Here is a 13,179-nt window from a genome sequence, read left to right on the forward strand (position 1 = left end):
ACGGCCTACGCATGTGTTGATGAAACATCACTATAACATTTAAGATGTTTATCACCTTCACGTGTATTCCTATTCCCTATAATGCTGTAGATCGACTCATCAACCAGTAAGTGCGATTATTAATAATTACTGATAGATCTAGTGTTTTTACAGTGTGACAGGCATCCAAGGATGATCAACCTTTCAGGCCAACACTGTCACATTCACAGATGATACAGTCATTTGTAATTCTCCTCCAGTTTATCCTTTGATTACTGACTGTGACACTTCCACAGGAGGGCCCTAAAGCAATCAATGTACGTACACACACAAACACACACACACACACACACACACACACTGCTATTTACATTGCAATGATAAGCTCGTTAACTCTCTGTGGCTGATCGGTATCGCCCTCAGCAAATTCCCTAGACGGCCATTTGTCCTGGGCGAGATATCAGCAATCACCATTTTAAATGAGGAGAGGTGATATGAAATGCAAATTCAGCAGCTAAAAATCAATGCCGTTCACCTCGGGGGAACAAAGTAAAGGCAGAGCGCCCCCGTGCAGACAGCTGTCCTCGAGCGCTCTGAGAAAGACGTTACATCTCATTACAAGACACAGAGAAAGCAACACGATTTCTGACTGAAACATGCGTCTAACCCTAACCCTAACCCTGAAGAAAATAGCCCAACAAAACTTCTGAGAGCCCTTTCTTCTAATAGCAAATAAAGCAATAAAAGCCTCCTGGGTGAAGCCACAGCCCCCACAATAATCCAATGGAGGGATAGAATTCAAGAAAGGTACAGGATGGAACACTTGACCGCCCTGTTACAACTGAAAACAGAGGTATTCAAAAACAACTAATCCCCCATATCCAATATTGTCTTGATGTAATATCATGTGAGATGCACTGTGTTTGTGGACAATGTTAATGTGTAAACTCAATTCTGATATGCCTGGATCTTGAAGGCTTGGGCCCGAGACATCCATGGACAGTTAATCCCACTAGTTTAAGATTTGTACCCGTGGCACCTAATTTCAAGTAAAAAATGACTGGATGTGATGCACTGTATGACTGGATTTGATAAAAGGAAATAAAAAGAAGTTAAAAAACAGAAACACAAGTCTGCAAAATCACTTTTTTAGCAGCGTTCATGTGACCTTGTCCTAGGATATAAAAGTGCAGTGGTGTATTTCAATCAATGGCTCCCACCTAATCAGGTGATGCATTTCCGGGGGCCTGCTGTGGTTCATGTGGGCACACGGACATTATCGCTACCGTAAAGACTACAAAAGCTGCGCCAGTTACAAATAGAAACATATTGTGATTTTTTAATGCAACGTTTTTTTCTTTTCAAATCTTTCCCTTTCATTTGCACTACCTTTTGTAGCTAACTGAGTACTTCAGGAAGCTAAGCGCTCCACTCAGATGCGGGACAAGGTAACTCCATCCTTCTAAAAGACTGAGGGGAGCCGGGCGGCCGAGGATCGAGTTGATATATCGTGTGATTTGTTCCCTTCCAGAGGGTCTTCACCATAAGTCCACCACTCTGTCAGTCCTCGACCTTAGGTGGAAATTTACTATGGGTAGTCAAGCTATGCACATTTCATTTTTGATTTTCCATTTAACCATACTATTATCTTCAGGGTCAATTTGACAACATTCACTGTTAAAGACTGCCATTTTTCTTTTCATGTTTAATAACCTTTCGAAATAAAATTAACATCAAGATATGTTTTTAATGTCCCCTTGCACATTTTGTGTGCTTTCACGCATTAATGCACACATACAACCTCATACAGAGTTTCCTCCCTGTGCTTGTGTTTTCTCTGCTTTACTCCGAGTACACAGAGCTCAAGACTGTAGGTGTGAATGTTTTGTTTGTCTATATGTTGTCCCTGTGTTACACTGGTGATCTGTCCAGGATGAAGCCCGCCTCTCACCCAATGTCAGCAGCTATTGGCTCCAGCTACCATTAGAGGATGTGCGGTATAGATAATGGATGGATGGATATAGCCCTACTATATGCAGCACCTGTTTCCACTACACATCATTTATACATTGTTGACACAGCCGTCAAGGGCAATTTGGGGTTGAGCATCTTGCCGAAGGACACTTCAGCAGGGAGACTGGAAGAGCCGGGGAATCAAACCACCGATGACCCTCAAGTTGATGAGCCTCTCTACTCTCGCACTGCTGATCCATTGGATCAGAAAAAGGCAACAACTTGCAGAGTAGCCTTTTGAACCATTGCACACAAATTTTTGAAAATCTAGTCACTGTGTTATAAGTTTCATAGCAGCTCTAAGAAGAACTGTAACTCTCTATAAAATACATTTGATCAATGCTGTTGTAGCAACATTATTTCTACTTTCTGCACAAGTTTCCGCATCCTCCGTCTTTCTGATTCCCTGTAAGGAATTACCTTCAAAGTCAAGTCAGGTTCATTCAAACCTTTTCACAAGACTGCTCGTGAAAATTCTTAAACTGGACGTGTTTGTTTGAAGGGTGAAGCAAGGTGTCCCTTTGGTCTCATCAGCCCGCAATTCAGAATCGGAATTATCAGAGGCCTCATTAACCTGATAAACTCGAATGAATACGTTTATGAGGATATGATGGTGGTGGTGATGAGGTTGACAGTGAAGACAGTAAATATAGTGCCGGGCAAAATCCCTCCCATCCTGCTTTCACTGTGAGGAACCAAATTACCCGGAGGGAGGCTGTAAGCACTCGAGACACGAGTGTTTATGAAGAGTCTTCCCCTCGCTGATGATAATGCTCGGCTAATTATGGCACTCATTTACAGGCATCTCCATTTTCAATTAGCAGGTTGATTACAAGAAGACGTGAGTTTATGTGGAGGAGGTTAGTGTTTTGATCTGTGGGATTTTGCATCTATAAGTTACTTTAAAATGTTGTTGTTGTTATGATCTGGTACTTTTAAAAGATTACTGACCATGGCTGTTCGCTCTCCTTGGTGCGTGACCCGGCTGGAGCAGACGAGCAACCTTTGTCGTCAACAGTTTATTTATAGTGCACCTCCATGCAACATGACTTTTATTAATTGTGTGTTTCTTTCTTTAGCTGGACAGGAGTGTTGTGCTTTAAAACAGCAGCAGGCCGCTACCCTCAGGTTTCATCCATATGGTGGTGGGTGTTCACATGTGGTCCTTATTCCCCCTAACCCATGGTTAGCCAACCTCTGCCCCCTAGAAGTTGCTTTAACTAACAACCCAGTGGGTCGATCGGCTATGGTGCAATTTAATTTGTGTGTCTCTTTAACATTCATATTTGTAATCGATTAAAAAAAATTCAAGATTATTTTTGGAATAATGTTCATTGTCACGGTTTATTTCCAGACCTTCTCCATTCTTGAACATTTTAGTCATTTAACGGATTACTTTCCCTTATATTAACCTAATCCAACCCTCCCTCCTGCCACAAGTGCCTTAAGCAAGTACTTTAAAAACATGCAGGGTTTGATAAATAATGACGGGGAGGATTCTCCTCTGTCTCTCTTAAGCACCCTGTCCAGTTAGTGGCAGCAATTACTGTATCTGCTCACCTGGCTGAACAGATGCATCCGTCAGTTGCATACAGAGCTGTCAATCAAGCAGAAGGCTGCAATGGTGACAGAGGCGAAAACGGAGGGTTACAATAAAGCTCTGGAGTTGCTACCCAGGCCACAATCCCCAACCCACCCCTGATGACCACCCTCGACCTGGATGAGGGGTTCTTTTGAGTAAATCGTGGACAGGCTGGTGCCACTGCCCCCTTAATCCACTCTGATGATGATGAGTGCATAGAAACCAGGAGGCAAATGACTAGTTAAACACAGACATTGAAAGACCACAGTGGAGAATGCTTTGTCCAGTTAGCACAAATGGCGACTTACACTTGCATTTTAAGACCCAGTGCAGCAAATCATTATTCTAAGAGGAATCTACAGGTTTGGGTCTAATCTTTGGTCGAGACTATTTCTTTACAATCCTCACAATTTCTTCAAACTCGCGCAATGTGATATGGTTTGGTTTCTGTTGTCCAAATTAGCCCTCGCAGTGGCTCGCTTGTGTTTCATTGTTGGAGATTGAATTGAAACATTGATACATTTCTGCCTTGAGAATGCTAAGTATGCTGCAGAATATGCTGTGGAACTCAGAGGCACTAAACTGCCAGGCATCTCTATTACTGCAGCAACTCCTCCACATTTTGATTGTTTCAGTCTGCGTCATTTCCACCTTCATTATCTCTGTTGTCTTCAATTTTATATGAATATCATCAGCAGCTCTACCTCATCTTCTGTTATTTGCACCAGACTATACATAATTAGATTGGGCAAATCTGTGAAATCCTCACTTAAGTTGAGCAAAATGACATGACATTCTGTTCAAGTGCTGAACAAATGTAACCCGAGGAGACCCAGTTTTCGGCAGCCTCAAGTTTGGCTGCAGAGACCCATTTAGAGACAGAATGCACGAAAGCTTGCCGTGTTTACTCAGAGAACTTTGAAGTTGTGCAGTGAAAGGCTTGTTGTTCCACGGCTGAGAATTCAAAATGAAAATCTGTGTGTCTGTTCTTTTACTTCACATTCATCTTTTTAATTGATACACTGTTTAAAGCTACAATTTTGAATATCTTTATAAATATTAAATCAGTTTTTTATACTTGATCTTTTCAGTGAGGGATATTTCCAAAAGTTGATTATTTACATTGAATATGACTGTTTTTGCGGACAGTTCGCACTAAAGTGTAAGTTACATGTGTCTTTCTTCAAACCATAAACAACGTTTTTTTTGTATTATACTGTGTGTCTAAAATTGCTTCCTCATCTAACTTTTTCCTTCGACTCATATCCACTTGTTTGTGTTTTGTCTGTTTTGTAACAAGAATCAATTTCGACTAATTGCAAAGAGGGATCGATTCATGATCTTTTTTTTTTTTTATTTGTGTGCCCAAATTGGGGACTCAATACTCTGCCGAAGCTCATTGTGCGTAAAACAAACTGTTTCCATTTCCCATCCTGTTTCCAACTGCCATCTGCCACTTGCACATGTGGCCCAGTTGCATTTTGGGCTGATGATCCTCATAACCACTTATTTATTGGAGAGCCCTTGATAAAAAGCACACACCAGGTTCGGCAAAGTGAACCATGGCCTGCAGTTAGTCACAGAAATGTGTGTCCCCGCAGGTCAATATAGCACACAATGACATCATGACTGCTCTCCAATGAATCTGTTGCTCATAAAGCGTCTGGGTAGTGAGGCATCATTTAAGTGTCCTGGTCTTTACTGAATTCTACTCAGTCAACCCTCTTCAAGTCCTATCATGACTGTGAAGATGGTGCTCTGTATTCCACTTTAAACAGTGAGTGTAAGACTATGGGCATGTTTGTATTGCTGTTTACTGCACTTACTCAAATATAAATAGTGTCTCACCTAATCCAGTCGTAACTGAGGCTCTATCAAAAAGTCACGCCTGGGCCATTCCATTCCAATTGCCCGGTGAACAACAGGCACTGTTCATAACCCGGCTAATACCATTTCTACAGTGGCGCATGGTGGAGGTAGCATTGTGCTATCGGGGCCTCTCAGTAGTGGGGGGAGGGAGACTGGCCAGTACTGAGAGAAGGTTTCGTTGAGGCAGGTGACAGTGGACAGGATTGGGGTGCAGTATCTTGCCCAAGGACACTTTGGCACAGGGGTATCGATCCTTCTAGTAAGTCGACAACCCACTCTATCTCCTGAGCCACAGCCTTCCCAGTGTGGTGTTTAAATCCATGACAGTTTTACCCAGTATGCCATACTTACAAACACGTTTTTCCTTTGTTATTATGGGTTTACTGAGTAAAGATTGAAGAGCAAATATATATAATTCAATTTTATTTGTTGTCATGAATGAGGTTTTTTACTCAAAGATTTTTACCGTCATTTAGCAATTATAGTAAATTCAATTAATCAGCTCGTCTCATTGAGATCAAGAACCTTTCTGCCTCCCCTTCTCCTCCTGAGGCCAGGCAGTAATAATTAAACAGCAACACGACCAGTTTGCCAGAACACAGATGTTAAGCCAAATGACAAACAATCAAGAAATATGCAGAATTAATGAAGTTGAGAAATAGCTCTTTTTGAAATTTTTCCTCCTGTGATTATTAAGGCCATCACAACATACAAAATGATATAATTATCTTTAATTGTTTGGAAAGCATTATGTTATTTTTTATAAGCGATTAAAAAAAATCTGACAATCTGTGTTGTGAAAACCCTTAATTGGACATTAATGTTATGTGGTAGGTGATTTTACCATTTGGCCATTGGGCTTTCTTCAGTAATTTCTTTCTGGGTAACTGCCATTTTAGAAAGTAATATATCACTGATGTTTGCCTCAAAATAATTGGTTCAGAAATTGAGAATATAGTAATAGATCTATATGATATAGATACAGAGCTCTATTTCACGTTATACAAGAAATTAAAATTGGCAGTGCTTATGGTCACAAAAAAGAAAAGAAGAAAAACCTGATTGTAAAAAAGAGAAAAGGAATAGATGGTTATTTGTATTATAGAGCTGCTCTCAATTCAAGGTGAGTTTACGGCATGGCTCGCAGTACCAGTTAAAAATGTTTCCGGTTGTTCGGTTCTTTCATTTTATCCATATATTAGTACAGAAATATCTTGATAAATGAGTCCTATTATCTGCATTCCTGTTGTGTGTTTGTGTCACCTGCGGAAAGGGTCACAGTTGCTCCGAATTAACAGTCTGCTGCACCTCAGGAACATCTTGCTGCTTGATATGGCGCTTGATTTATGTGGCTGTCATGGCTGACGTGCAGTGACCCCTGAACAGCCCAATAAAATATTCATATCTGTACGGCACACGCCGCAGCCCTTCACATACTCCCTGTTATTTACAGAAACACAGGCCTTCAAGGTAAAGGTAAGTTTCCACAGAATACGTTTGGAGATCACTGTAGCCTCTGGGTTTTTCGGACAGACGATAAACATTTGTGTAAATTGAACCCTGTGGAAATCTGGAAATAATGTGTGTCTAATTGGGTGTGACCAACAAGGCCTCGAGCCAACGCTTTGCATCGTGTTTGCATCCTATCAAGAACCCAACAGGAGAGTCCAAGAGTGAGATAGGATTGATGTTACAAGAATATATCACCATTATTTGAGATGCAATCATGTTCATTTTATTTGGTTTTGCCTCAGAATGCGCCTCACCAGGACTCCACCACTCATCGACCTCCGTTGAGTACCCGTGGCCACCAAAATCAATTTGTAGTTCCTAATGTCCTGCATTGTCATCGCTGCACAAAAAGAAAATCCAAATCTCAACTGTTCTTGATTGTGGTTGTCAAAATTTTTGAACAGTACACCAAATGGTATCTTAAATAACCTCTTTAGACGCCTCTATTAAAACTTCCAACATCCTGATACAGCACTTAGAACTTGTATTGAAGTTTAAGTGTTGTCCCTCAACAGTCATTTTGGACAAAAGTGTCTTATAAAAGGTAAATGTTGCTAAACAAAATTCCAACATTCCCTTAAAATATTAGTTTTTTCTCCTTTTAAGGGTGAGATAGTCAAATGGATACTGATACCATGTGTGCACAGAATCGTACGGAACCGGAGCCAGGGCGTGGTTAGCCTAGCTTAGCATAAAGACTAGACACAGAGGGCAACTGCCAGCCGGATTCTGTCCAAAGTGCAGAAATACACCAACACCTTTATTGCTCACTGATTATTATGTTGCATCTCAATTGCTCCACTTGTACATAAACATATTTAAAATATATGCACCTTTAGCTAAGATCCTGCCAGGAGATCTATTTCTGCCAATCATTTTAAAGATGTTTTATTAGATGTGCCAGAGCATGCATTTAATATCGATCTGCAAAAAAATTAGCAATATCACTGACATTCCACAGCCGTTGTTGCGTCTCCAGATTTAGATTTGAGACCCTAAGTGTAACCCCCTGACTATTTTAAGGGTTAACTGCAACACTGTGGCTGATCTGTTGATAAAATGACACCATTGGTCAGCCAATCCGGAAAAGCACAGCATTATTTGACGGTCCAGCCGTAAACTTTGATCTGATCATGTGAGAATAGAGAGCAATTTTATTTCAAAGATTTCTATAACCCTTGATCTCTGCCGTTTCATTTATGTTGAAAAACAAACATTAACATTATGCAGCTTCCAACGTGATGAATAGAGCTAATCTTTTCTTCTCAGTGCTTCCGACTTTGATCGACTCTTATTAAAACCCGCTGAAATTGAATTGAAGCCCATTTTGACACGCACGACACCAGATGCCCATGGCAGTACATGAATACAATTAGACTGCAGAGCCCGACCCCCAAGATAAATAATTGTCAGTAATACCACAGCTAATTAACTCAACTTCTTCCATTCAAGGTTCGGGGACAATCGCCACTCACTGAGTACAAAACAAAGGCTGTGCCAGGGAGACAGAGCCATAATTATGGAGCGTATGATGTGTGGCGATGCAAGAGGATACGCATTGGAAAGCAAACAACATCCAAGGCATGCGCCTTAGAACTGTGTCCACCATCCCCGGTCTTTACCACCATCGTCAATGCAAGGGACAGAACAGGAAGACCAGAGAGCCACAGAGTTTCTTTGAACAAAAAGTTGTTTTTTAATTAAGTTTCCATTAACAAGAGGGGGAAAAGTCAATTTCACAACAAGTAAAAAGGTAAATTACTCCAACTAGCCTCAAGTAGCAGCTCGAGACCAGTTAACAGCATCACAACCAAAAACCTCCCTCTCAACTGAGAGATATGAACATATATCTCAACATATATAGCGGCCGGTAAAGCCACTCAAAACAAAGAGGGGGATACACATCAGAATCAGAATCAGGTTTACTGGCCAAGTAAGTTTTCACAAACAGGGAATTTGACTCGGTAATGTGGTTCTCAGGTGCTTACACAGAATACACATCACAAAAACAAACATAACAAAACAAAACAATACAAACAGTCCGAACAGTGCGACGGTCTAAGAAAAGAAGTGCAGGTGTGCATATTACAATTTTCCATTGAGAGTGAAATAAGTAAACATAATTAAATATAATTATAATATATATTATATATAATATAATATAATTCCGGGAGTAACTGTACAGTGGTTATTATTATAAGGATCCAGAGTTATTGCACAGTGCCAGAGTGGGTTGACTGTTCAGGAGTGAGACGGCGAGGGGGAAGAAACTGTTTTTGTGTCTGGTGGTTTTGGTGAACAGCGATCTGTAGCGCCTACCAGAGGGGAGGAGTTTGAAAAGGTTGTGTCCAGGGTGGGAGGGGTCTGCAGTGATCTTTCCTGCCCGTTTACTGACTCTGGATGTGTACAGGTCCTGGATGGCGGGCAGGTTGGCACCGAACATAGACATACTAACTATAGCCAAAACATAACATCCCAGTATTAGATCATATAATATTAACTAAGGGAAATGAATTAAATATAAATATCAAACAATAATTAAAGATTTAACAATTACAAATCGGGATAAGGCAACAATGTCCTTCCCCATGATGGCACGTGACATGGTACAGTCCAATTAGGACTCAAAGCCATTTAAGGTGGTCAGCTGGGCCTCCTTTTGCTGAATGGCCAGATGACTCCAGCAACAACCCCCAGGAACTGGTAACTCAAAGAAAACATAATTAGTTACCACAGAAAGAAAATATGTAACAAATAAAAGTATGTTGTATGAAATCAAAACGTGTCCAGTTATTTTATAAATGAAGTCGGTGCGTGTGCAAAAAGAAACAACTAAGCAAATTAGGAATTAAGAGGTTACCGCCATGTTTCAGAATGTCGGTGTGTGGTTGCTGGTGCGGCCATCACAGTCAACATCTCCATCACACAGTGCACTGTACACATCTGCTTCAGAATGTCCAGCATCATTCCCATGTATCCTAAACCTCCCACCATTCTTCCCAAACTAATAAAGACTGGTCAAATCCCACGTCTGGAGACAGAGGACGAGGCAGACTGGATCACGGAACAGGAGGGAGGTGAGCAGACTTGGTGAGACGCGAGAGCAAAGGCTGAGTAATGTGGTCTTTCAAACAATTACCATTGCAAGTTATATTCCTTTAGTCTCATTATGATTACATCGCAGTTAGTGCATTACATTTTTAACATGACCGAGCCGTGCTGGCTGACCCCCGCCTGGTTCCAGTAGTTATGCCGAGCTGCTCTTACCATGCCCCTCACCATGAACTTAGTACACAGAACACTCGATGGGCATCTTTTACACATTTTTGAACTTTTCCTTTAATCCATGTTGCGGCGTAGACCCACTGTCTGGAGCTTCTCCACCGAAAAAAAACAGAGTACTTAGTCTGTAAACTGTCACTATATGTCCGAGCCATCACATTCAAATGAGCCTCATGTCATCTCAGCTGGTTAGTGTGAAGCACACACATTTGCACACATCCCACAAAATCACCTTGGATACTGTGTCTGCCAGCTCATTCATTGGCAATGGAGCAGCTCCAGAAAGTGTTGCGTGGTGGCAGAGCTCAGTCCTGGCTCCCTTCTGTCTGTGCCTTGGAGGGGGACTTGATGGTATTTGCAAATTATATCTCCCTTCATGTGGATTCCATTCGAGTGATGACAGCGCGTTGTGTACAGCAATCTTTTCACACGACGCCAGACAAAGAGAACATTTTGGGCCGTGAAATTCGCTGGTTGTCAGTTTGCTGATCGGAGGAGGATACTGTTTATCTGCGGGCATGTAGACGAGGGGCTCACGTCGTCGTGTTTGATTCCCACACCGCTTGCCAGGATCCTGCAGAGTGATCAGCAGTCAAAGTCGGCCTGATGTACATTGGCCTCATTAGCCTTCCCACAGAGGAATGGATCCGTCTTGTAACATTACTTCACATATTTACACTCCAGTAATTAGAAATTACAAAGTCAGATCCTCATCGCTGCATCTTTTATCAGTGAGATTAATTGTCTTGTCACAAGTGCATACTATTATTGGTTAAGTGGGTAGGGCCATGATTACAAATAAAAGAGGCAGAAAAGGTAATTAATTCATCTGAGTCCCGCATAGAGTTTCAATCATTACAGTCTCACCAGTCCAACACACACACATACTAACGACATATGTTTTTACCGAGGGCAATTTACTCTGTCTTTTTACATTAATTGGACATATTACTAATTCTCTATATGGAGTTATAGATATAAATACTCTTTCCTGAGCTCCAATCTAAAATAGGAAAAATTCATAAATACTACTAATGCAATTATACAAGTACAGTCAATACAAACGTGTTCATAAAAGACCAACAAATAGAATAGAAATACTGTAAGAGAATAAGTCCATATTTATAAACTCGATAAACAGTAGAATAAGAAATCTCGTTACAAATATATAACAAAAACAATAAATATGTAATAAAAGTGAAAGGCTGACTAGGATATTGGACATTGTGAGTGTGAATGTGTGTGTGTGTTGAATTCAAAAACATAGTTTGTCCAACTGCACAGGGTTGATTGCACTATTTATTCAAGTCTTACGGCCTGGGGGGGAAAAGCTATTCCTCAGTCTAGTGGTGCGAGTCCAGGAAGTCCTGTATCCCCGACCAGAGGCCAGCAGGGAGAGCAGGCTGCTCGGGATGATGTGATGTGTCCTTTATGACCCTCAGGGACTTCCTGCGACGCCGCTGGGTGTCTACTTCCCCTGCAGGCTGGGCAGCCCGCTTCTGGTGATGTGCTCTGATGTGCTGTGCTGTTTGTGCACCGCCCCCCCCCCCCCAGTGCCTTGCGGTGCATGATGGTGCAGGTGCCATACCAAGTGGTGAAGCATCCAGTCAGAAAACTCGCTGTGGTGCCTCGGCATGAGCTCTTGAGGATTGAGGGCTTTTGTCAAAATGTCCTCCGGCCCCTGAGCCGATACTGGCACTATAGAACCACATCAGAAATGGTGTGAATTCCGCATTTTGATACCAGTTGGAAAAAGTAGACTTGCATCTGTTGTGACTCCATCAACCCTAATCCCTAATGAAACAATGCAAGCTGTATTATATTCACAGACTCCCTGTGATCCTGAGACTCATAAAAGGAAACATTATAAAACAGACCAGTACAATTGAAAAAGAAAAGACATGGTATTCACTTTGTTTTTTTCCTCTGCAAGTGTAGTTACTGTCTTTTTGTGGTTATTTGGTTATTGTGGTCATATCATTGTGTATCTCCTTTGTTTAGTGTATTTTTGGTTGTGTTGAAGTTTTTTAGGGGGTTGTGTTGTATAATCTGTAATGTCTGCATCTGTTAAGGGTCATTCTGTCTGCTTTTGGTCATGTGGTTTATCTTTGCTGCATTTTGCCTTTGTGTCTCTTTTTACCACTTCACTTCACGTTGTCAGTTCTTGATGGACTTTACAACAAGTCCATCAAATACATTAGTAGAAAAACATAAAGAAAACACAAAACAACAATAAATAATAAACAGCCTTTTAATGAGATACTTAAACGCACATATTATGTCCAAAAATGTGCAGGGAGAAGCAACAATGCCTCGATAATTCAATACATCACATAATCAATTGTGTGTGATAACGATTCATGTTTTCTTTTTACATAGGGTGGAGTCACAGATGGATTTGTGCACTTGTTAAAGTCCTGTGCTCACAAATGTTGAGCTGGCGCGTGTTCAGCACAAAAACGATATGCAGCATTCAGAACATAGCACAAAAACCCACAACTGTGGGATAACTATCCATTACACATGCAAGCGGGGTATTGTTTTTGCCCCGGTCTGTACGTTTGTGTGTGTATGTGTGTTTGTGTGTGTGTGTGTCTGTATGCAAAATAACAATGATGGATTTGCGCTGTATCTCCAGATGATTAACTTTTGGAGCTGATTGAAGTCAAGGTCAACAAAAATGTGAAATTTGTGAAAAAATACTTATTGCAGGATATCTCCACAATTAACAGTGCTAGGGAAACAACCCCAGGCTTATACTGACCAATGTATTCACACTCAGATGATTTCCTATTAAAAGTGATCTTATAAAGAAAATGAAATAAATGCTTTATTCAAGGTATCTCTGCATCCCACCACCAATAACATTAGATACAGTATTTACTGCTTATATAGTTTTAATGAGTATTCAACACCATATACATGACATCCTTATGAAATGG

Source organism: Platichthys flesus, chromosome 22, assembly GCF_949316205.1.
Source record: "Platichthys flesus chromosome 22, fPlaFle2.1, whole genome shotgun sequence".
In the NCBI taxonomy this organism is placed as follows: domain Eukaryota; kingdom Metazoa; phylum Chordata; class Actinopteri; order Pleuronectiformes; family Pleuronectidae; genus Platichthys; species Platichthys flesus.